This window comes from Triturus cristatus, chromosome 1_1 (assembly GCF_964204655.1).
Source record: "Triturus cristatus chromosome 1_1, aTriCri1.1, whole genome shotgun sequence".
Classification (NCBI taxonomy): Eukaryota; Metazoa; Chordata; class Amphibia; order Caudata; family Salamandridae; genus Triturus; species Triturus cristatus.
The window spans coordinates 537,360,433-537,382,950 of record NC_140579.1 but is presented as its reverse complement, the minus strand read 5'-3'; positions in this window follow the sequence as shown (position 1 = coordinate 537,382,950).

Here is a 22,518-nt window from a genome sequence, read left to right as displayed (position 1 = left end):
ATCAGTCTGACCCTGTGACTCATGGGAACAGTCCAGACCGAACTGCCAAGCCTTGTCTTCCCTGGACCGGAAACAAGCATCCTGGGACTGGTTTTGGGTTCATAAACCTCATCAGCCAGGCTATCTTGAATCCAGTGGCAAAGTTAGCAAGGGACCCACATCTGGGCATATCCTGCCAACTTAGGGCGAATAAATCGATACCAAAGGGGATGATGGATGGAGCGTTTGAGCAAATCAAACACTCACCCCCAGTCAATTGATCTGGGTTTAATCCATCATCATTCTTTAGCTCACTCCACCACCCCAGTTCAGACATGGCCATATGCAAATCAGTCTGACCCTCTGCCTCATGGGAACAGTCCAGCCCAAACTGCCAAGCCATCTTTTCCCTGGACCGGAAACAAGCATCCTGGGACCGGTTTTGGGTTCATAACCCTAGTCAGCCAGGCTATCTTGAATCCAGTGGCAAAGTGAGCAAGGGACCCACGTCTGGGCATACCCTGCCAACTTAGGGCAAACAAAGTGATACCAAAGGGGACGATGGACGGAGCGTTTGAGCAAATCAAACACTCACCCCCAGTCAACTGATCTGGGTTTAATCCATCATCATTCTTTAGCTCACTCCACTACCCCAGTTCGGACATGGCCATATGCAAATCAGTCTGACCCTGTGCCTCATGGGAACCTTCCAGCCCGAACTGCCAAGCCATGTCTTCCCTGGACTGGAAACAAGCATCCTGGGACCGGTTTCGGGTTCATAACCCTCATCAGCCAGGCTATCTTTAATCAAGTGGCAAAGTGAGCAAGCGACCCATGTCTGGGCATACCCTGCCAACTTAGGGCGAACAAAGCGATACCAAAGGGGATGATGGACGGAGCGTTTGAGCAAATCAAACACTCACCCCCAGTCACTGATTTGGGTTTAATCCATCATCATTCTTTAGCTCACTCCACCACCCCAGTTCAGACATGGCCATATGCAAATCAGTCTGACCATATGCCTCATGGGAACAGTCCAGCCCTAACTGCCAAGCCATGTTTTCCCTTCACCGTAAACAAGTATCCTGGGACCGGTTTCGGGTTCATAACCCTCATCAGCCAGACTATCTTGAATCCAGTGGCAAAGTGAGGAAGGGACCCACGTCTGGGTATACCCTGCCAACTTAGGGCGAACAAAGCGATACCAAAGGGTATGAAGGACGGAGCGTTTGAGCAAATCAAACACTCACCCGAGTCAACTGATCTGGGTTTAATCCATCATCATTCTTTAGCTCACTCCACCACCCCAGTTTAGACATGGCCATAAGCAAATCAGTCTGACCCTGTGACTCATGGGAACAGTCCAGACCGAACTGCCAAGCCATGTCTTCCCTGGACCGGAAACAAGCATCCTGGGACCGGTTTCAGGTTCATAAACCTCATCAGCCAGGCTATCTTGAATCCAGTGGCAAAGTTAGCTAGGGACCCACATCTGGGCATATCCTGCCAACTTAGGGCGAATAAAGCGATACCAAAGGGGATGATGGATGGAGCGTTTGAGCAAATCAAACACTCACCCCCAGTCAACTGATCTTGGTTTAATTCATCATCATTCTTTAGCTCACTCCACCACCCCAGTTCAGACATGGCCATATGCAAATCAGTCTGACCCTGTGCCTCATGGGAACAGTCCAGCTCGAACTGCAATGCCATGTCTTCACTGGACCAGAAACAAGCATACTGGGACCAGTTTCGGGTTCATAACCCTCATCAGCCAGGCTATCTTGAATCCAGTGGCAAAGTGAGCAAGGGACCCACGTCTGGGCATACCCTGCCAACTTAGGGCGAACAAAGCGATACCAAAGGGGATGATGGACGGAGCGTTTGAGCAAATCAAACACTCACCCCCAGTCAACTGATCTGGGTTTAATCCATCATCAATCTTTAGCTCACTCCACCACCCCAGTTCAAACATGGCCATATACAAATCAGTCTGACCCTGTGCCGCATGGGAACAGTCCAGCCGGAACTGCCAAGCCATGTCTTCCCTGGACCGGAAACAAGCATCCTGGGACCGGTTTCAGGTTCATAACCCTCATCAGCCAGGCTATCTTTAATCCAGTGGCAAAGTGAGCAAGGGACCCACGTCTGGGCATACCCTGCCAACTTAGGGCGAACAAAGCGATACCAAAGGGGATGAAGGACGGAGCGTTTGAGCAAATCAAACACTCACCCGAGTCAACTGATCTGGGTTTAATCCATCATCATTCTTTAGCTCACTCCACCACCCCAGTTCACACATGGCCATATGCAAATCATTCTGACCCTGTGACTCATGGGAACAGTCCAGACCGAACTGCCAAGCCATGTCTTCCCAGGACCGGAAACAAGCATCCTGGGACCGGTTTCGGGTTCATAACCCTCATCAGCCAGGCTATCTTGAATCCAGTGGCAAAGTTAGCAAAGGACCCACATCTAGGCATACCCTGCCAACTTAGGGCGAATAAAGCGATACCAAAGGGGATGATGGATGGAGCGTTTGAGCAAATCAAACACTCACCCCCAGTCAACTTATCTGGGTGTAATCTATCATCATTCTTTAGCTCACTCCACCCCCCCAGTTCAGACATGGCCATATGCAAATCAGTCTGACCCTGTGCCTCATGGGAACAGTCCAGCCCGAACTGCCATGCCATGTCTTCACTGGACCAGAAACAAGCATCCTGGGACCGGTTTCGGGTTCATAACCCTCATCAGCCAGGCTATCTTGAATCCAGTGGCAAAGTGAGCTAGGGACCCACGTCTGGGCATACCATGCCAACTTAGGGCGAACAAAGCGATACCAAAGGGGATGAAGGACGGAGCGTTTGAGCAAATCAAACACTCACCCGAGTCAACTGATCTGGGTTTAATCCATCATCATTCTTTAGCTCACTCCACCACCCCAGTTCAGACATGGCCATATGCAAATCAATCTGACCCTGTGACTCATGGGAACAGTACAGACCGAACTGCCATGCCATGTCTTCCCTGGACCGGAAACAAGCATCCTGGGAACGGTTTTGGGTTCATAACCCTCATCAGCCAGGCTATCTTGAATCCAGTGGCAAAGTGAGCAAGGGACCCACGTCTGGGCATACCCTGCCAACTTAGGGCGAACAAAGTGATACCAAAGGGGATGATGGACGGAGCGTTTCAGCAAATCAAACACTCACCCACAGTCAACTGATCTGGGTTTAATCCATCATCATTCTTTAGCTCACTCCACCACCCCAGTTCAGACATGGCCATATACAAATCAGTCTGACCCTGAGCCGCATGGGAACAGTCCAGCCTGAACTGCCAAGCCATGTCTTCCCTGGACCGTAAACAAGCATCCTGGGACCGGTTTCGGGTTCATAACCCTCATCAGCCAGGATATCTTGAATCCAGTGGCAAAGTGCGCAAGGGACCCACGTCTGGGCATACCCTGCCAACTTAGGGCGAACAAAGCGATACCAAAGGGGATGAAGGACGGAGCGTTTGAGCAAATCAAACACTCACCCAAGTCAACTGATCTGGGTTTAATCCATCATCATTCTTTAGCTCACTCTACCACCCCAGTTCAGACATGGCCATTTGCAAATTAGTCTGACCCTGTGCCTCATGGGAACAGTCCAGCCCGAACTGCCAAACCATGTCTTCCCTGGGCCGGAAACAAGCATCCTGGGACCGGTTTCGGGTTCATAACCCTCATCAGCCAGGCTATCTTGAATCCAGTGGCAAAGTGAGCAAGGGACACAGGTCTGGGCATACCCTGCCAACTTAGGGCGAACAAAGCGATACCAAAGGGGATGAAGGACGGAGCGTTTGAGCAAATCAAACACTCACCCGAGTCAACTGATCTGGGTTTAATCCATCATCATTCTTTAGCTCACTCCACCACCCCAGTTCAGACATGGCCATATGCAAATCAGTCTGACCCTGTGACTCATGGGAACAGTCCAGACCGAACTGCCAAGCCATGTCTTCCCTGGACCGGAAACAAGCATCCTGGGACTGGTTTTGGGTTCATAAACCTCATCAGCCAGGCTATCTTGAATCCAGTGGCAAAGTTAGCAAGGGACCCACATCTGGGCATATCCTGCCAACTTAGGGCGAATAAATCGATACCAAAGGGGATGATGGATGGAGCGTTTGAGCAAATCAAACACTCACCCCCAGTCAACTGATCTGGGTTTAATCCATCATCATTCTTTAGCTCACTCCACCACCCCAGTTCAGACATGGCCATATGCAAATCAGTCTGACCCTCTGCCTCATGGGAACAGTCCAGCCCAAACTGCCAAGCCATCTTTTCCCTGGACCGGAAACAAGCATCCTGGGACCGGTTTTGGGTTCATAACCCTAGTCAGCCAGGCTATCTTGAATCCAGTGGCAAAGTGAGCAAGGGACCCACGTCTGGGCATACCCTGCCAACTTAGGGCAAACAAAGTGATACCAAAGGAGACGATGGACGGAGCGTTTGAGCAAATCAAACACTCACCCCCAGTCAACTGATCTGGGTTTAATCCATCATCATTCTTTAGCTCACTCCACTACCCCAGTTCGGACATGGCCATATGCAAATCAGTCTGACCCTGTGCCTCATGGGAACCTTCCAGCCCGAACTGCCAAGCCATGTCTTCCCTGGACTGGAAACAAGCATCCTGGGACCGGTTTCGGGTTCATAACCCTCATCAGCCAGGCTATCTTTAATCAAGTGGCAAAGTGAGCAAGCGACCCATGTCTGGGCATACCCTGCCAACTTAGGGCGAACAAAGCGATACCAAAGGGGATGATGGACGGAGCGTTTGAGCAAATCAAACACTCACCCCCAGTCACTGATTTGGGTTTAATCCATCATCATTCTTTAGCTCACTCCACCACCCCAGTTCAGACATGGCCATATGCAAATCAGTCTGACCATATGCCTCATGGGAACAGTCCAGCCCTAACTGCCAAGCCATGTTTTCCCTGGACCGGAAACAAGCATCCTGGGATCGTTTTTGGCTTCATAACCCTCATCAGCCAGGCTATCCTGAATCCAGTGGCAAAGTGAGCAAGGGACCCACGTATGGGCATACCCTGCCAACTTAGTGCGAACAAAGTGATACCAAAGGGGATGATGGACGGAGGGTTTGAGCAAATCAAACACACACCCCCAGTCAACTGATCTGGGTTTAATCCATCATCATTCTTTAGCTCACTCCACCACCCCAGTTCGGACATGGCCATATGCAAATCAGTCTGACCCTGTGCCTCATGGGAACAGTCCAGCCCGAACTGCCAAGCCATGTCTTCCCTGGACCGGAAACAAGCATCCTGGGACTGGTTTCGGGTTCATAACCCTCATCAGCTACACTATCTTGAATCCAGTGGCAAAGTGAGCTAGGGACCCACGTCTGGCATACCCTGCCAACTTAAGGTGAACAAAGCGATACCAAAGGGGATAATGGACGGAGCGTTTGAGCAAATCAAACACTCACCCCAGGCAACTGATCTGGGTTTAATCCATCATCATTCTTTAGCTCACTCCACCACCCCAGTTCAGACATGGCCATATGCAAATCAGTCTGACCCTGTGACGCATGGGAACAGTCCAGACCGAACTGCCAAGCCATGTCTTCCCTGGACTGGAAACAATCATCCTGGGACCGGTTTCGGGTTCATAAACCTCATCAGCCAGGCTATCTTGAATCCAGTGGCAAAGTTAGCAAGGGACCCACATCTGGGCATACCCTGCCAACTTAGGGCGAATAAAGCGATACCAAAGGGGATGATGGATGGAGCGTTTGAGCAAATCAAACACTCACCCCCAGTCAACTGATCTGGGTTTAATCCATCATCATTCTTTAGCTCACTCCACCACCCCAGTTCAGACATGGCCATATGCAAAGCTGTCTGACCCTGAGCCTCATGGGAACAGTCCAGCCCGAACTGCCATGCCACGTCTTCACTGACCAGAAACAATCATACTGGGACCAGTTTCGGGTTCATAACCCTCATCAGCCAGGCTATCTTGAATCCAGTGGCAAAGTGAGCAAGGGACCCACGTCTGGGCATACCCTGCCAACTTAGGGCGAAAAAGCGATACCAAAGGGGATGATGGACTGAGCGTTTGTGCAAATCAAACACTCACCCCCAGTCAAATGATCTGGGTTTAATCCATCATCATTCTTTAGCTCACTCCACCACCCCAGTTCGGACATGGCCATATGCAAATCAGTCTGACCATGTGCCTCATGGGAACAGTCCAGCCCTAACTGCCAAGCCATGTTTTCCCTGGACCGGAAACAAGCATCCTGGGATCGTTTTTGGGTTCATAACCCTCATCAGCCAGGCTATCCTGAATCCAGTGGCAAAGTGAGCAAGGGACCCACGTATGGGCATACCCTGCCAACTTAGTGCGAACAAAGTGATACCAAAGGGGATGATAGACGGAGGGTTTGAGCAAATCAAACACTCACCCCCAGTCAACTGATCTGGGTTTAATCCATCATCATTCTTTAGCTCACTCCACCACCCCAGTTCGGACATGGCCATATGCAAATCAGTCTGACCCTGTGCCTCATGGGAACAGTCCAGCCCGAACTGCCAAGCCATGTCTTCCCTGGACCGGAAACAAGCATCCTGGGACTGGTTTCGGGTTCATAACCCTCATCAGCTACACTATCTTGAATCCAGTGGCAAAGTGAGCTAGGGACCCACGTCTGGCATACCCTGCCAACTTAAGGTGAACAAAGCGATACCAAAGGGGATAATGGACGGAGCGTTTGAGCAAATCAAACACTCACCCCAGGCAACTGATCTGGGTTTAATCCATCATCATTCTTTAGCTCACTCCACCACCCCAGTTCAGACATGGCCATATGCAAATCAGTCTGACCCTGTGACGCATGGGAACAGTCCATACCGAACTGCCAAGCCATGTCTTCCCTGGACTAGAAACAATCATCCTGGGACCGGTTTCGGGTTCATAAACCTCATCAGCCAGGCTATCTTGAATCCAGTGGCAAAGTTAGCAAGGGACCCACATCTGGGCATACCCTGCCAACTTAGGGCGAATAAAGCGATACCAAAGGGGATGATGGATGGAGCGTTTGAGCAAATCAAACACTCACCCCCAGTCAACTGATCTGGGTTTAATCCATCATCATTCTTTAGCTCACTCCACCACCCCAGTTCAGACATGGCCATATGCAAAGCTGTCTGACCCTGAGCCTCATGGGAACAGTCCAGCCCGAACTGCCATGCCACGTCTTCACTGACCAGAAACAATCATACTGGGACCAGTTTCGGGTTCATAACCCTCATCAGCCAGGCTATCTTGAATCCAGTGGCAAAGTGAGCAAGGGACCCACGTCTGGGCATACCCTGCCAACTTAGGGCGAAAAAGCGATACCAAAGGGGATGATGGACTGAGCGTTTGTGCAAATCAAACACTCACCCCCAGTCAAATGATCTGGGTTTAATCCATCATCATTCTTTAGCTCACTCCACCACCCCAGTTCGGACATGGCCATATGCAAATCAGTCTGACCATGTGCCTCATGGGAACAGTCCAGCCCGAACTGCCAAGCCATGTTTTCCCTTCACCATAAACAAGCATCCTGGGACCGGTTTCGGGTTCATAACCCTCATCAGCCAGACTATCTTGAATCCAGTGGCAAAGTGAGCAAGGGACCCACGTATGGGCATACCCTGCCAACTTAGTGCGAACCAAGTGATACCAAAGGGGATGATGGACGGAGCGTGTGAGCAAATCAAACACTCACCCGAGTCAACTGATCTGGGTTTAATCCATCATCATTCTTTAGCTCACTCCACCACCCCAGTTCAGACATGGCCATATGCAAATCAGTCTGACCCTGTGACTCATGGGAACAGTCCAGCCTGAACTGCCAAGCCATGTCTTCACTGGACCAGAAACAAGCATCCTGGGACCGGTTTCGGGTTCATAACCCTCATCAGCCAGGCTATCTTGAATCCAGTGGCAAAGTGAGCTAGGGACCCACGTCTGGGCATACCCTGCCAACTTAGGGCGAACAAAGCGATACCAAAGGGTATGAAGGATGGAGCGTTTACGCAAATCAAACACTCACCCGAGTCAACTGATCTGGGTTTAATCCATCATCATTCTTTAGCTCACTCCACCACCCCAGTTCAGACATGGCCATATGCAAATCAGTCTGACCCTGTGACTCATGGGAACAGTCCAGACCGAACTGCCAAGCCATGTCTTCCCTGGACCGGAAACAAGCATCCTGGGACCGGTTTCGGGTTCATAAACCTCATCAGCCAGGCTATCTTGAATCCAGTGGCAAAGTTAGCTAGGGACCCACATCTGGGCATACCCTGCCAACTTAGGGCGAATAAAGCGATACCAAAGGGGATGATGGATGGAGCGTTTGAGCAAATCAAACACTCACCCCCAGTCAACTGATCTTGGTTTAATTCATCATCATTCTTTAGCTCAGTCCACCACCCCAGTTCAGATATTGCCATATGCAAATCAGTCTGACCCTGTGCCTCATGGGAACAGTCCAGCCCGAACTGCAATGCCATGTCTTCACTGGACCAGAAACAAGCATACTGGGACCAGTTTCGGGTTCATAACCCTCATCAGCCAGGCTATCTTGAATCCAGTGGCAAAGTGAGCAAGGGACCCACGTCTGGGCATACCCTGCCAACTTAGGGCGAACAAAGCGATACCAAAGGGGATGATGGACGGAGCGTTTGTGCAAATCAAACACTCACCCCCAGTCAAATGATCTGGGTTTAATCCATCATCATTCTTTAGCTCACTCCACCACCCAAGTTCAGACATGGCCATATGCAAATCAGTCTGACCCTGTGCCTCATGGGAACAGTCCAGCCCGAACTGCCAAGCCATGTCTTCCCTGGACCGGAAACAAGCATCCTGGGACCGGTTTCGGGTTCATAACCCTCATCAGCCAGGCTATCTTGAATCCAGTGGCAAAGTGAGCAAGGAACCCACGTCTGGGTATACCCTGCCAACTAAGGGCGAACAAAGTGATACCAAAGGGGATGATGGACGGAGCGTTTGAGCAAATCAAACACTCACCCCCAGTCAACTGATCTGGGTTTAATCCATCATCATTCTTTAGCTCACTCCACCACCCCAGTTCGGATATGGCCATATGCAAATCAGTCTGACCCTGTGCCTCATGGGAACAGTCCAGCCCGAACTGCCAAGCCATGTCTTCCCTGGACCGGAAACAAGCATCCTGGGACCGGTTTCGGGTTCATAACCCTCATCAGCCAGTCTATCTTGAATCTAGTGGCAAAGTGAGCAAGGGACCCACGTCTGGCCATACCCTGCCAACTTAGGGCGAACAAAGCGATACCAAAGGGGATGAAGGACGGAGCGTTTGAGCAAATCAAACACTCACCCGAGTCAACTGATCTGGGTTTAATCCATCATCATTCTTAAGCTCACTCCACCACCCCAGTTCAGACATGGCCATATGCAAATCAGTCTGACCCTGTGACTCATGGGAACAGTCCAGACCAAACTGCCAAGCCATGTCTTCCCTGAACCGGAAACAAGCATCCTGGGACTGGTTGCGGGTTCATAACCCTCATCAGCCAGGCTATCTTGAATCCAGTGGCAAAGTTAGCAAGGGACCCACATCTGGGCATACCCTGCCAACTTAGGGCGAATAAAGCGATACCAAAGGGGATGATGGATGGAGCGTTTGAGCAAATCAAACACTCACCCCCAGTTAACTGATCTGGGTTTAATCCATCATCATTCTTTAGCTCACTCCACCCCCCCAGTTCAGACATGGCCATATGCAAATCAGTCTGACCCTGTGCCTCATGGGAACAGTCCAGCCCGAACTGCCATGCCATGTCTTCCCTGGACCGGAAACAAGCATCCTGGGACCAGTTTCGGGTTCATGACCCTCATCAGCCAGGCTATCTTTAATCCAGAGGCAAAGTGAGCAAGGGACCCACGTCTGGGCATACCCTGCCAACCTAGGGCGAACAAAGCGATTCCCAAGGGGATGAAGGACGGAGCGTTTGAGCAAATCAAACACTCACCAGAGTCAACTGATCTGGGTTTAATCCATCATCATTCTTTAGCTCACTCCATCACCCCAGTTCAGACATGGCCATATGCAAATCAGTCTGACCCTGTGACTCATAGGAACAGTCCAGACCGAACTGCCAAGCCATGTCTTCCCTGGACCGGAAACAAGCATCCTCGGACCGGTTTCGGGTTCATAACCCTCATCAGCCAGGCTATCTTGAATCCAGTGTCAGAGTTAGCAAGGGACCCGCATCTGGGCATACCCTGCCAACTTAGGGCAAATAAAGCGATACCAAAGGGGATGATGGATGGAGCGTTTGAGCAAATCAAACACTCACCCCCAGTCAACTTATCTGGGTTTAATCCATCATCATTCTTTAGCTCACCCCACCCCCCCAGTTCAGACATGGCCATATGCAAATCAGTCTGACCATATGCCTCATGGGAACAGTCCAGCCCTAACTGCCAAGCCATGTTTTCCCTGGACCGGAAACAAGCATCCTGGGATCGTTTTTGGGTTCATAACCCTCATCAGCCAGGCTATCCTGAATCCAGTGGCAAAGTGAGCAAGGGACCCACGTATGGGCATACCCTGCCAACCTAGTGCGAACAAAGTGATACCAAAGGGGATGATGGACGGAGGGTTTGAGCAAATCAAACACTCACCCCCAGTCAACTGATCTGGGTTGAATCCATCATCATTCTTTAGCTCACTCCACCACCCCAGTTCGGACATGGCCATATGCAAATCAGTCTGACCCTGTGCCTCATGGGAACAGTCCAGCCCGAACTGCCAAGCCATGTCTTCCCTGGACCGGAAACAAGCATCCTGGGACTGGTTTCGGGTTCATAACCCTCATCAGCTACACTATCTTGAATCCAGTGGCAAAGTGAGCTAGGGACCCACGTCTGGCATACCCTGCCAACTTAAGGTGAACAAAGCGATACCAAAGGGGATAATGGACGGAGCGTTTGAGCAAATCAAACACTCACCCCAGGCAACTGATCTGGGTTTAATCCATCATCATTCTTTAGCTCACTCCACCACCCCAGTTCAGACATGGCCATATGCAAATCAGTCTGACCCTGTGACTCATGGGAACAGTCCAGACCGAACTGCCACGCCATGTCTTCCCTGGACTGGAAACAATCATCATGGGACCGGTTTCGGGTTCATAAACCTCATCAGCCAGGCTATCTTGAATCCAGTGGCAAAGTTAGCAAGGGACCCACATCTGGGCATACCCTGCCAACTTAGGGCGAATAAAGCGATACCAAAGGGGATGATGGATGGAGCGTTTGAGCAAATCAAACACTCACCCCCAGTCAACTGATCTGGGTTTAATCCATCATCATTCTTTAGCTCACTCCACCACCCAAGTTCAGACATGGCCATATGCAAAGCTGTCTGACCCTGAGCCTCATGGGAACAGTCCAGCCCGAACTGCCATGCCACGTCTTCACTGGACCAGAAACAATCATACTGGGACCAGTTTCGGGTTCATAACCCTCATCAGCCAGGCTATCTTGAATCCAGTGGCAAAGTGAGCAAGGGACCCACGTCTGGGCATACCCTGCCAACTTAGGGCGAAAAAGCGATACCAAAGGGGATGATGGACTGAGCGTTTGTGCAAATCAAACACTCACCCCCAGTCAAATGATCTGGGTTTAATCCATCATCATTCTTTAGCTCACTCCACCACCCCAGTTCAGACATGGCCATATGCAAATCAGTCTGACCATGTGCCTCACGGGAACAGTCCAGCCCGAACTGCCAAGCCATGTCTTCCCTGGACCGGAAACAAGCATCCTGGGACCGGTTTCGGGTTCATAACCCTCATCAGCCAGGCTATGTTTAATCCAGTGGCAAAGTGAGCAAGCGACCCACGTCTGGGCATTCCCTGCCAAATTAGGGCGAACAAAGCGATACCAAAGGGGATGATGGACGGAGCGTTTGAGCAAATCAAACACTCACCCCCAGTCAACTGATTTGGGTTTAATCCATCATCATTCTTTAGCTCACTCCACCACCCCAGTTCAGACATGGCCTTATGCAAATCAGTCTGACCCTGTGCCTCATGGGAACAGTCCAGCCCGAACTACCAAGCCATGTTTTCCCTTCACCGTAAACAAGCATCCTGGGACCGGTTTCGGGTTCATAACCCTCATCAGCCAGACTATCTTGAATCCAGTGGCAAAGTGAGGAAGGGACCCACGTATGGGCATACCCTGCCAACTTAGTGCGAACAAAGTGATACCAAAGGGGATGATGGACGGAGCGTGTGAGCAAATCAAACACTCACCCGAGTCAACTGATCTGGGTTTAATCCATCATCATTCTTTAGCTCACTCCACCACCCCAGTTCAGACATGGCCATATGCAAATCAGTCTGACCCTGTGACTCATGGGAACAGTCCAGCCTGAACTGCCAAGCCATGTCTTCACTGGACCAGAAACAAGCATCCTGGGACCGGTTTCGGGTTCATAACCCTCATCAGCCAGGCTATCTTGAATCCAGTGGCAAAGTGAGCTAGGGACCCACGTCTGGGCATACCCTGCCAACTTAGGGCGAACAAAGCGATACCAAAGGGTATGAAGGACGGAGCGTTTGAGCAAATCAAACACTCACCCGAGTCAACTGATCTGGGTTTAATCCATCATCATTCTTTAGCTCACTCCACCACCCCAGTTCAGACATGGCCATATGCAAATCAGTCTGACCCTGTGACTCATGGGAACAGTCCAGACCGAACTGCCAAGCCATGTCTTCCCTGGACCTGAAACAAGCATCCTGGGACCGGTTTCGGGTTCATAAACCTCATCAGCCAGGCTATCTTGAATCCAGTGGCAAAGTTAGCTAGGGACCCACATCTGGGCATATCCTGCCAACTTAGGGCGAATAAAGCGATACCAAAGGGGATGATGGATGGAGCGTTTGAGCAAATCAAACACTCACCCCCAGTCAACTGATCTTGGTTTAATTCATCATCATTCTTTAGCTCACTCCACCACCCCAGTTTAGACATGGCCATATGCAAATCAGTCTGACCCTGTGCCTCATGGGAACAGTCCAGCCCGAACTGCAATGCCATGTCTTCACTGGACCAGAAACAAGCATACTGGGACCAGTTTCGGGTTCATAACCCTCATCAGCCAGGCTATCTTGAATCCAGTGGCAAAGTGAGCAAGGGACCCACGTCTGGGCATACCCTGCCAACTTAGGGCGAACAAAGCGATACCAAAGGGGATGATGGACGGAGCGTTTGTGCAAATCAAACACTCACCCCCAGTCAAATGATCTGGGTTTAATCCATCATCATTCTTTAGCTCACTCCACCACCCCAGTTCAGACATGGCCATATGCAAATCAGTCTGACCCTGTGCCTCATGGGAACAGTCCAGCCCGAACTGCCAAGCCATGTCTTCCCTGGACCGGAAACAAGCATCCTGAGACCGGTTTCGGGTTCATAACCCTCATAAGCCAGGCTATCTTGAATCCAGTGGCAAAGTGAGCAAGGAACCCACGTCTGGGTATACCCTGCCAACTAAGGGCGAACAAAGTGATACCAAAGGGGATGATGGACGGAGCGTTTGAGCAAATCAAACACTCACCCCCAGTCAACTGATCTGGGTTTAATCCATCATCATTCTTTAGCTCACTCCACCACCCCAGTTCCGATATGGCCATATGCAAATCAGTCCGACCCTGTGCCTCATGGGAACAGTCCAGCCCGAACTGCCAAGCCATGTCTTCCCTGGACCGGAAACAAGCATCCTGGGACCGGTTTCGGGTTCATAACCCTCATCAGCCAGTCTATCTTGAATCTAGTGGCAAAGTGAGCAAGGGACCCACGTCTGGGCATACCCTGCCAACTTAGGGCGAACAAAGCGATACCAAAGGGGATGAAGGACGGAGCGTTTGAGCAAATCAAACACTCACCCGAGTCAACTGATCTGGGTTTAATCCATCATCATTCTTTAGCTCACTCCACCACCCCAGTTCAGACATGGCCATATGCAAATCAGTCTGACCCTGTGACTCATGGGAACAGTCCAGACCAAACTGCCAAGCCATGTCTTCCCTGAACCGGAAACAAGCATCCTGGGACTGGTTGCGGGTTCATAACCCTCATCAGCCAGGCTATCTTTAATCCAGAGGCAAAGTGAGCAAGGGACCCACGTCTGGGCATACCCTGCCAACCTAGGGCGAACAAAGCGATTCCAAAGGGGATGAAGGACGGAGCGTTTGAGCAAATCAAACACTCACCCGAGTCAACTGATCTGGGTTTAATCCATCATCATTCTTTAGCTCACTCCATCACCCCAGTTCAGACATGGCCATATGCAAATCAGTCTGACCCTGTGACTCATGGGAACAGTCCAGACCGAACTGCCAAGCCATGTCTTCCCTGGACCGGAAACAAGCATCCTCGGACCGGTTTCGGGTTCATAACCCTCATCAGCCAGGCTATCTTGAATCCAGTGGCAGAGTTAGCAAGGGACCCGCATCTGGGCATACCCTGCCAACTTAGGGCAAATAAAGCGATACCAAAGGGGATGATGGATGGAGCGTTTGAGCAAATCAAACACTCACCCCCAGTCAACTTATCTGGGTTTAATCCATCATCATTCTTTAGCTCACCCCACCCCCCCAGTTCAGACATGGCCATATGCAAATCAGTCTGACCCTGTGCCTCATGGGAACAGTCCAGCCCAAACTGCCATGCCATGTCTTCACTGGAACAGAAACAAACATCCTGGGACCGGTTTCGGGTTCATAACCCTCATCAGCCAGGCTATCTTGAATCCAGTGGCAAAGTGAGCTAGGGACCCACGTCTGGGCATACCCTGCCAACTTAGGGCGAACAAAGCGATACCAAAGGGGATAATAGACGGAGCGTTTGAGCAAATCAAACACTCACCCCCAGGCAACTGATCTGGGTTTAATCCATCATCATTCTTTAGCTCACTCCACCCCCCCAGTTCAGACATGGCCATTTGCAAATCAGTCTGACCCTGTGCCTCATGGGAACAGTCCAGCCCGAACTGCCAAGCCATGTCTTCCCTGGACCGGAAACAAGCATCCTGGGACCGGTTTCGGGTTCATAACCCTCTTCAGCCAGGCTATATTGAATCCAGTGGCAAAGTGAGCAAGGGACCCACGTCTGGGCATACCCTGCCAACTTAGGGCGAACAAAGCGATACCAAAGGGGATGATGGACGGAGCGTTTCAGCAAATCAAACACTCACCCCCAGTCAACTGATCTGGGTTTAATCCATCATCATTCTTTAGCTCACTCCACCACCCCAGTTCAGACATGGCCATATACAAATCAGTCTGACCCTGTGCCGCATGGGAACAGTCCAGCTGGAACTGCCAAGCCATGTCTTCCCTGGACCGGAAACAAGCATCCTGGGACCGGTTTCGGGTTCATAACCCTCATCAGCCAGGCTATCTTGAATCCAGTGGCAAAGTGAGCAAGGGACCCACGTCTGGGCATACCCTGCCAACTTAGGGCGAACAAAGCGATACCAAAGGGGATGAAGGACGGAGCGTTTGAGCAAATCAAACACTCACCCGAGTCAACTGATCTGGGTTTAATCCATCATCATTCTTTAGCTCACTCCACCACCCCAGTTCAGACATGGCCATATGCAAATCGGTCTGACCCTGTGCCTCATGGGAACAGTCCAGACCGAACTGCCAAGCCATGTCTTCCTTGGACCGGAAACAAGAATCCTGGGACCGGTTGTGGGTTCATAACCCTCATCAGCCAGGCTATCTTGAATCCAGTGGCAAAGTTAGCAAGGGACCCACATCTGGGCATACCCTGCCAACTTAGGTCGAATAAAGCGATATCAAAGGGGATGATGGATGGAGCGTTTGAGCAAATCAAACACTCACCCCCAGTCAACTTATCTGGGTTTAATCCATCATCATTCTTTAGCTCACTCCACCCCCCCAGTTCAGACATGGCCATATGTAAATCAGTCTGACCCTGTGACTCATGGGAACAGTCCAGACCGAACTGCCAAGCCATATCTTTCCTGGACCGGAAACAAGCATCCTGGGACCGGTTTCGGGTTCATAACCCTCATCAGCCAGGCTATCTTGAATCCAGTGGCAAAGTTAGCAAGGGACCCACATCTGGGCATACCCTGCCAACTTAGGTCGAATAAAGCGATATCAAAGGGGATGATGGATGGAGCGTTTGAGCAAATCAAACACTCACCCTCAGTCAACTTATCTGGGTTTAATCCATCATCATTCTTTAGCTCACTCCACCACCCCAGTTCAGACATGGCCATATGCAAATCGGTCTGACCCTGTGCCTCATGGGAACAGTCCAGACCGAACTGCCAAGCCATGTCTTCCTTGGACCGGAAACAAGAATCCTGGGACCGGTTGTGGGTTCATAACCCTCATCAGCCAGGCTATCTTGAATCCAGTGGCAAAGTGAGCAAGGGACACACCTCTGGGCATACCCTGCCAACTTAGGGCGAACAAAGCGATACCAAAGGGGATGATGGACGGAGTGTTTGAGCAAATCAAACACTCGCCCGCGTCAACTGATCTGGGTTTAATCCATCATCATTCTTTAGCTCCCTCCACCACCCCAGTTCAGACATGGCCATATGCAAATCAGTCTGACCCTGTGACTCATGGGAACAGTCCAGACCGAACTGCCAAGCCATGTCTTCCCTGGACCGGAAACAAGCATCCTGGGACCGGTTTCGGGTTCATAAACCTCATCAGCCAGGCTATCTTGAATCTAATGGCAAAGTTAGCAAGGGACCCACATCTGGGCATACACTGCCAACTTAGGGCGAATAAAGCGATACCAAAGGGGATAATGGACAGAGCGTTTGAGCAAATCAAACACTCACCCCCAGGCAACTGATCTGGGTTTAATTCGTCATCATTCTTTAGCTCACTCAAACCACCCCAGTTCAGAAATGGCCATTTGCAAATCAGTCTGACCCTGTGCCTCATGGGAACAGTCCAGCCCGAACTGCCAAGCCATGTCTTCCCTGGACCGGAAACAAGCATCCTGGGACCAGTTTCGGGTTCATAACTCTCATCAGCCAGGCTATCTTGAATCCAGTGGCAAAGTGAGCAAGGGACCCACGTCTGGGCATACCCTGCCAACTTAGGGCGAACAAAGCGATACCAAAGGGGATGAAGGACGGAGTGTTTGAGAAAATCAATCACTCACCGAGTCAACTGATCTGGGTTTAATCCATCATCATTCTTTAGCTCACTCCACCACCCCAGTTCAGACATGGCCATATGCAAATCAGTCTGACCCTGTGACTCATGGGAACAGACCAGACCGAACTGCCAAGCCATGTCTTCCCTGGACCGGAAACAAGCATCCTGGGACCGGTTTCGGGTTCATAAACCTCATCAGCCAGGCTATCTTGAATCCAGTGGCAAAGTTAGCAAAGGACCCACATCTGGGCATACACTGCCAACTTAGGGCGAATAAAGCAATACCAAAGGGGATGATGGATGGAGCGTTTGAGCAAATCAAACACTCACCCCAGTCAACTGATCTGGGTTTAATCCATCATCATTCTTTAGCTCACTCCACCACCCCAGTTCAGACATGGCCATATGCAAAAATCAGTCTGACCCTGTGCCTCATGGGAACAGTCCAGCCCGAACTGCCAAGCCATGTCTTCCCTGGACCGGAAACAAGCATCCTGGGACCAGTTTCGGGTTCATAACCCTCATCAGCCAGGCTATCTTGAATCCAGTGGCAAAGTGAGCAAGGGACCCACGTCTGGGCATACCCTGCCAACTTAGGGCGAACAAAGCGATACCAAAGGGTATGAAGGACGGAGCGTTTGAGCAAATCAAACACTCACCCGAGTCAACTGATCTGGGTTTAATCCATCATCATTCTTTAGCTCACTCCACCACCCCAGTTCAGACATGGCCATATGCAAATCAGTCTGACCCTGTGACTCATGGGAACAGTCCAGACCGAACTGCCAAGCCATGTCTTCCCTGGACCGGAAACCAGCATCCTGGGACCAGTTTCGGGTTCATAAACCTCATCAGCCAGGCTATCTTGAATCCAGTGGCAAAGTTAGCTAGGGACCCACATCTGGGCATACCCTGCCAACTTAGGGCGAATAAAGCGATACCAAAGGGGATGATGGATGGAGCGTTTGAGCAAATCAAACACTCACCCCCAGTCAACTGATCTTGTTTTAATTCATCATCATTCTTTAGCTCACTCCACCACCCCAGTTCAGACATGGCCATATGCAAATCAGTCTGACCCTGTGCCTCATGGGAACAGTCCAGCCCGAACTGCCATGCCATGTCTTCACTGGACCAGAAACAAGCATACTGGGACCAGTTTCGGGTTCATAACCCTCATCAGCCAGGCTATCTTGAATCCAGTGGCAAAGTGAGCAAGGGACCCACGTCTGGGCATACCCTGCCAACTTAGGGCGAACAAAGCGATACCAAAGGGGATGATGGACGGAGCGTTTGTGCAAATCAAACACTCACCCCCAGTCAAATGATCTGGGTTTAATCCATCATCATTCTTTAGCTCACTCCACCACCCCAGTTCAGACATGGCCATATGCAAATCAGTCTGACCCTGTGCCTCATGGGAACAGTCCAGCCCGAACTGCCATGCCATGTCTTCACTGGACCAGAAACAAGCATACTGGGACCAGTTTCGGGTTCATAACCCTCATCAGCCAGGCTATCTTGAATCCAGTGGCAAAGTGAGCAAGGAACCCACGTCTGGGTATACCCTGCCAACTAAGGGCGAACAAAGTGATACCAAAGGGGATGATGGACGGAACGTTTGAGCAAATCAAACACTCACCCCCAGTCAACTGATCTGGGTTTAATCCATCATCATTCTTTAGCTCACTCCACCACCCCAGTTCGGATATGGCCATTTGCAAATCAGTCTGACCCTGTGCCTCATGGGAACAGTCCAGCCCGAACTGCCAAGCCATGTCTTCCCTGGACCGGAAACAAGCATCCTGGGACCGGTTTCGAGTTCATAACCCTCATCAGCCAGTCTATCTTGAATCTAGTGGCAAAGTGAGCAAGGGACCCACGTCTGGGCATACCCTGCCAACTTAGGGCGAACAAAGCGATACCAAAGGGGATGAAGGACGGAGCGTTTGAGCAAATCAAACACTCACCCGAGTCAACTGATCTGGGTTTAATCCATCATCATTCTTTAGCTTACTCCACCACCCCAGTTCAGACATGGCCATATGCAAATCAGTCTGACCCTGTGACTCATGGGAACAGTCCAGACCAAACTGCCAAGCCATGTCTTCCCTGAACCAGAAACAAGCATCCTGGGACTGGTTGCGGGTTCATAACCCTCATCAGCCAGGCTATCTTGAATCCAGTGGCAAAGTTAGCCAGGGACCCACATCTGGGCATACCCTGCCAACTTAGGGCGAATAAAGCGATACCAAAGGGGATGATGGATGGAGCGTTTGAGCAAATCAAACACTCACCCCCAGTTAACTGATCTGGGTTTAATCCATCATCATTCTTTAGCTCACTCCACCCCCCCAGTTCAGACATGGCCATTTGCAAATCAGTCTGACCCTGTGCCTCATGGGAAAAGTCCAGCCCGAACTGCCATGCCATGTCTTCCCTGGACCGGAAACAAGCATCCTGGGACCAGTTTCGGGTTCATAACCCTCATCAGCCAGGCTATCTTTAATCCAGAGGCAAAGTGAGCAAGGGACCCACGTCTGGGCATACCCTGCCAACCTAGGGCGAACAAAGCGATTCCAAAGGGGATGAAGGACGGAGCGTTTGAGCAAATCAAACACTCACCCGAGTCAACTGATCTGGGTTTAATCCATCATCATTCTTTAGCTCACTCCATCACCCCAGTTCAGACATGGCCATATGCAAATCAGTCTGACCCTGTGACTCATGGGAACAGTCCAGACCGAACTGCCAAGCCATGTCTTCCCTGGACCGGAAACAAGCATCCTCGGACCGGTTTCGGGTTCATAACCCTCATCAGCCAGGCTATCTTGAATCCAGTGGCAAAGTGAGCAAGGGACCCACGTATGGGCATACCCTGCCAACTTAGTGCGAACAAAGTGATACCAAAGGGGATGATGGACGGAGCGTGTGAGCAAATCAAACACTCACCCGAGTCAACTGATCTGGGTTTAATCCATGATCATTCTTTAGCTCACTCCACCACCCCAGTTCAGACATGGCCATATGCAAATCAGTCTGACCCTGTGACTCATGGGAACAGTCCAGCCTGAACTGCCAAGCCATGTCTTCACTGGACCAGAAACAAGCATCCTGGGACCGGTTTCGGGTTCATAACCCTCATCAGCCAGGCTATCTTGAATCCAGTGGCAAAGTGAGCTAGGGACCCACGTCTGGGCATACCCTGCCAACTTAGGGCGAACAAAGCGATACCAAAGGGTATGAAGGACGGAGCGTTTGAGCAAATCAAACACTCACCCGAGTCAACTGATCTGGGTTTAATCCATCATCATTCTTTAGCTCACTCCACCACCCCAGTTCAGACATGGCCATATGCAAATCAGTCTGACCCTGTGACTCATGGGAACAGTCCAGACCGAACTGCCAAGCCATGTCTTCCCTGGACCGGAAACAAGCATCCTGGGACCAGTTTCGGGTTCATAAACCTCATCAGCCAGGCTATCTTGAATCCAGTGGCAAAGTTAGCTAGGGACCCACATCTGGGCATACCCTGCCAACTTAGGGCGAATAAAGCGATACCAAAGCGGATGATGGATGGAGCGTTTGAGCAAATCAAACACTCACCCCCAGTCAACTGATCTTGGTTTAATTCATCATCATTCTTTAGCTCACTCCACCACCCCAGTTCAGACATGGCCATATGCAAATCAGTCTGACCCTGTGCCTCATGGGAACAGTCCAGCCCGAACTGCCATGCCATGTCTTCACTGGACCAGAAACAAGCATACTGGGACCAGTTTCGGGTTCATAACCCTCATCAGCCAGGCTATCTTGAATCCAGTGGCAAAGTGAGCAAGGGACCCACGTCTGGGCATACCCTGCCAACTTAGGGCGAACAAAGCGATACCAAAGGGGATGATGGACGGAGCGTTTGTGCAAATCAAACACTCACCCCCAGTCAAATGATCTGGGTTTAATCCATCATCATTCTTTAGCTCACTCCACCACCCCAGTTCAGACATGGCCATATGCAAATCAGTCTGACCCTGTGCCTCATGGGAACAGTCCAGCCCGAACTGCCAAGCCATGTCTTCCCTGGACCGGAAACAAGCATCCTGGGACCGGTTTCGGGTTCATAACCCTCATCAGCCAGGCTATCTTGAATCCAGTGGCAAAGTGAGCAAGGAACCCACGTCTGGGTATACCCTGCCAACTAAGGGCGAACAAAGTGATACCAAAGGGGATGATGGAGGGAGCGTTTGAGCAAATCAAACACTCACCCCCAGTCAACTGATCTGGGTTTAATCCATCATCATTCTTTAGCTCACTCCACCACCCCAGTTCGGATATGGCCATTTGCAAATCAGTCTGACCCTGTGCCTCATGGGAACAGTCCAGCCCGAACTGCCAAGCCATGTCTTCCCTGGACCGGAAACAAGCATCCTGGGACCGGTTTCAGGTTCATAACCCTCATCAGCCAGTCTATCTTGAATCTAGTGGCAAAGTGAGCAAGGGACCCACGTCTGGGCATACCCTGCCAACTTAGGGCGAACAAAGCGATACCAAAGGGGATGAAGGACGGAGCGTTTGAGCAAATCAAACACTCACCCGAGTCAACTGATCTGGGTTCAATCCATCATCATTCTTTAGCTCACTCCACCACCCCAGTTCAGACATGGCCATATGCAAATCAGTCTGACCCTGTGACTCATGGGAACAGTCCAGACCAAACTGCCAAGCCATGTCTTCCCTGAACCGGAAACAAGCATCCTGGGACTGGTTGCGGGTTCATAACCCTCATCAGCCAGGCTATCTTGAATCCAGTGGCAAAGTTAGCCAGGGACCCACATCTGGGCATACCCTGCCAACTTAGGGCGAATAGAGCGATACCAAAGGGGATGATGGATGGAGCGTTTGAGCAAATCAAACACTCACCCCCAGTTAACTGATCTGGGTTTAATCCATCATCATTCTTTAGCTCACTCCACCCCCCCAGTTCAGACATGGCCATATGCAAATCAGTCTGACCCTGTGCCTCATGGGAACAGTCCAGCCCGAACTGCCATGCCATGTCTTCTCTGGACCGGAAACAAGCATCCTGGGACCAGTTTCGGGTTCATAACCCTCATCAGCCAGGCTATCTTTAATCCAGAGGCAAAGTGAGCAAGGGACCCACGTCTGGCCATACCCTGCCAACCTAGGGCGAACAAAGCGATTCCAAAGGGGATGAAGGACGGAGCGTTTGAGCAAATCAAACACTCACCC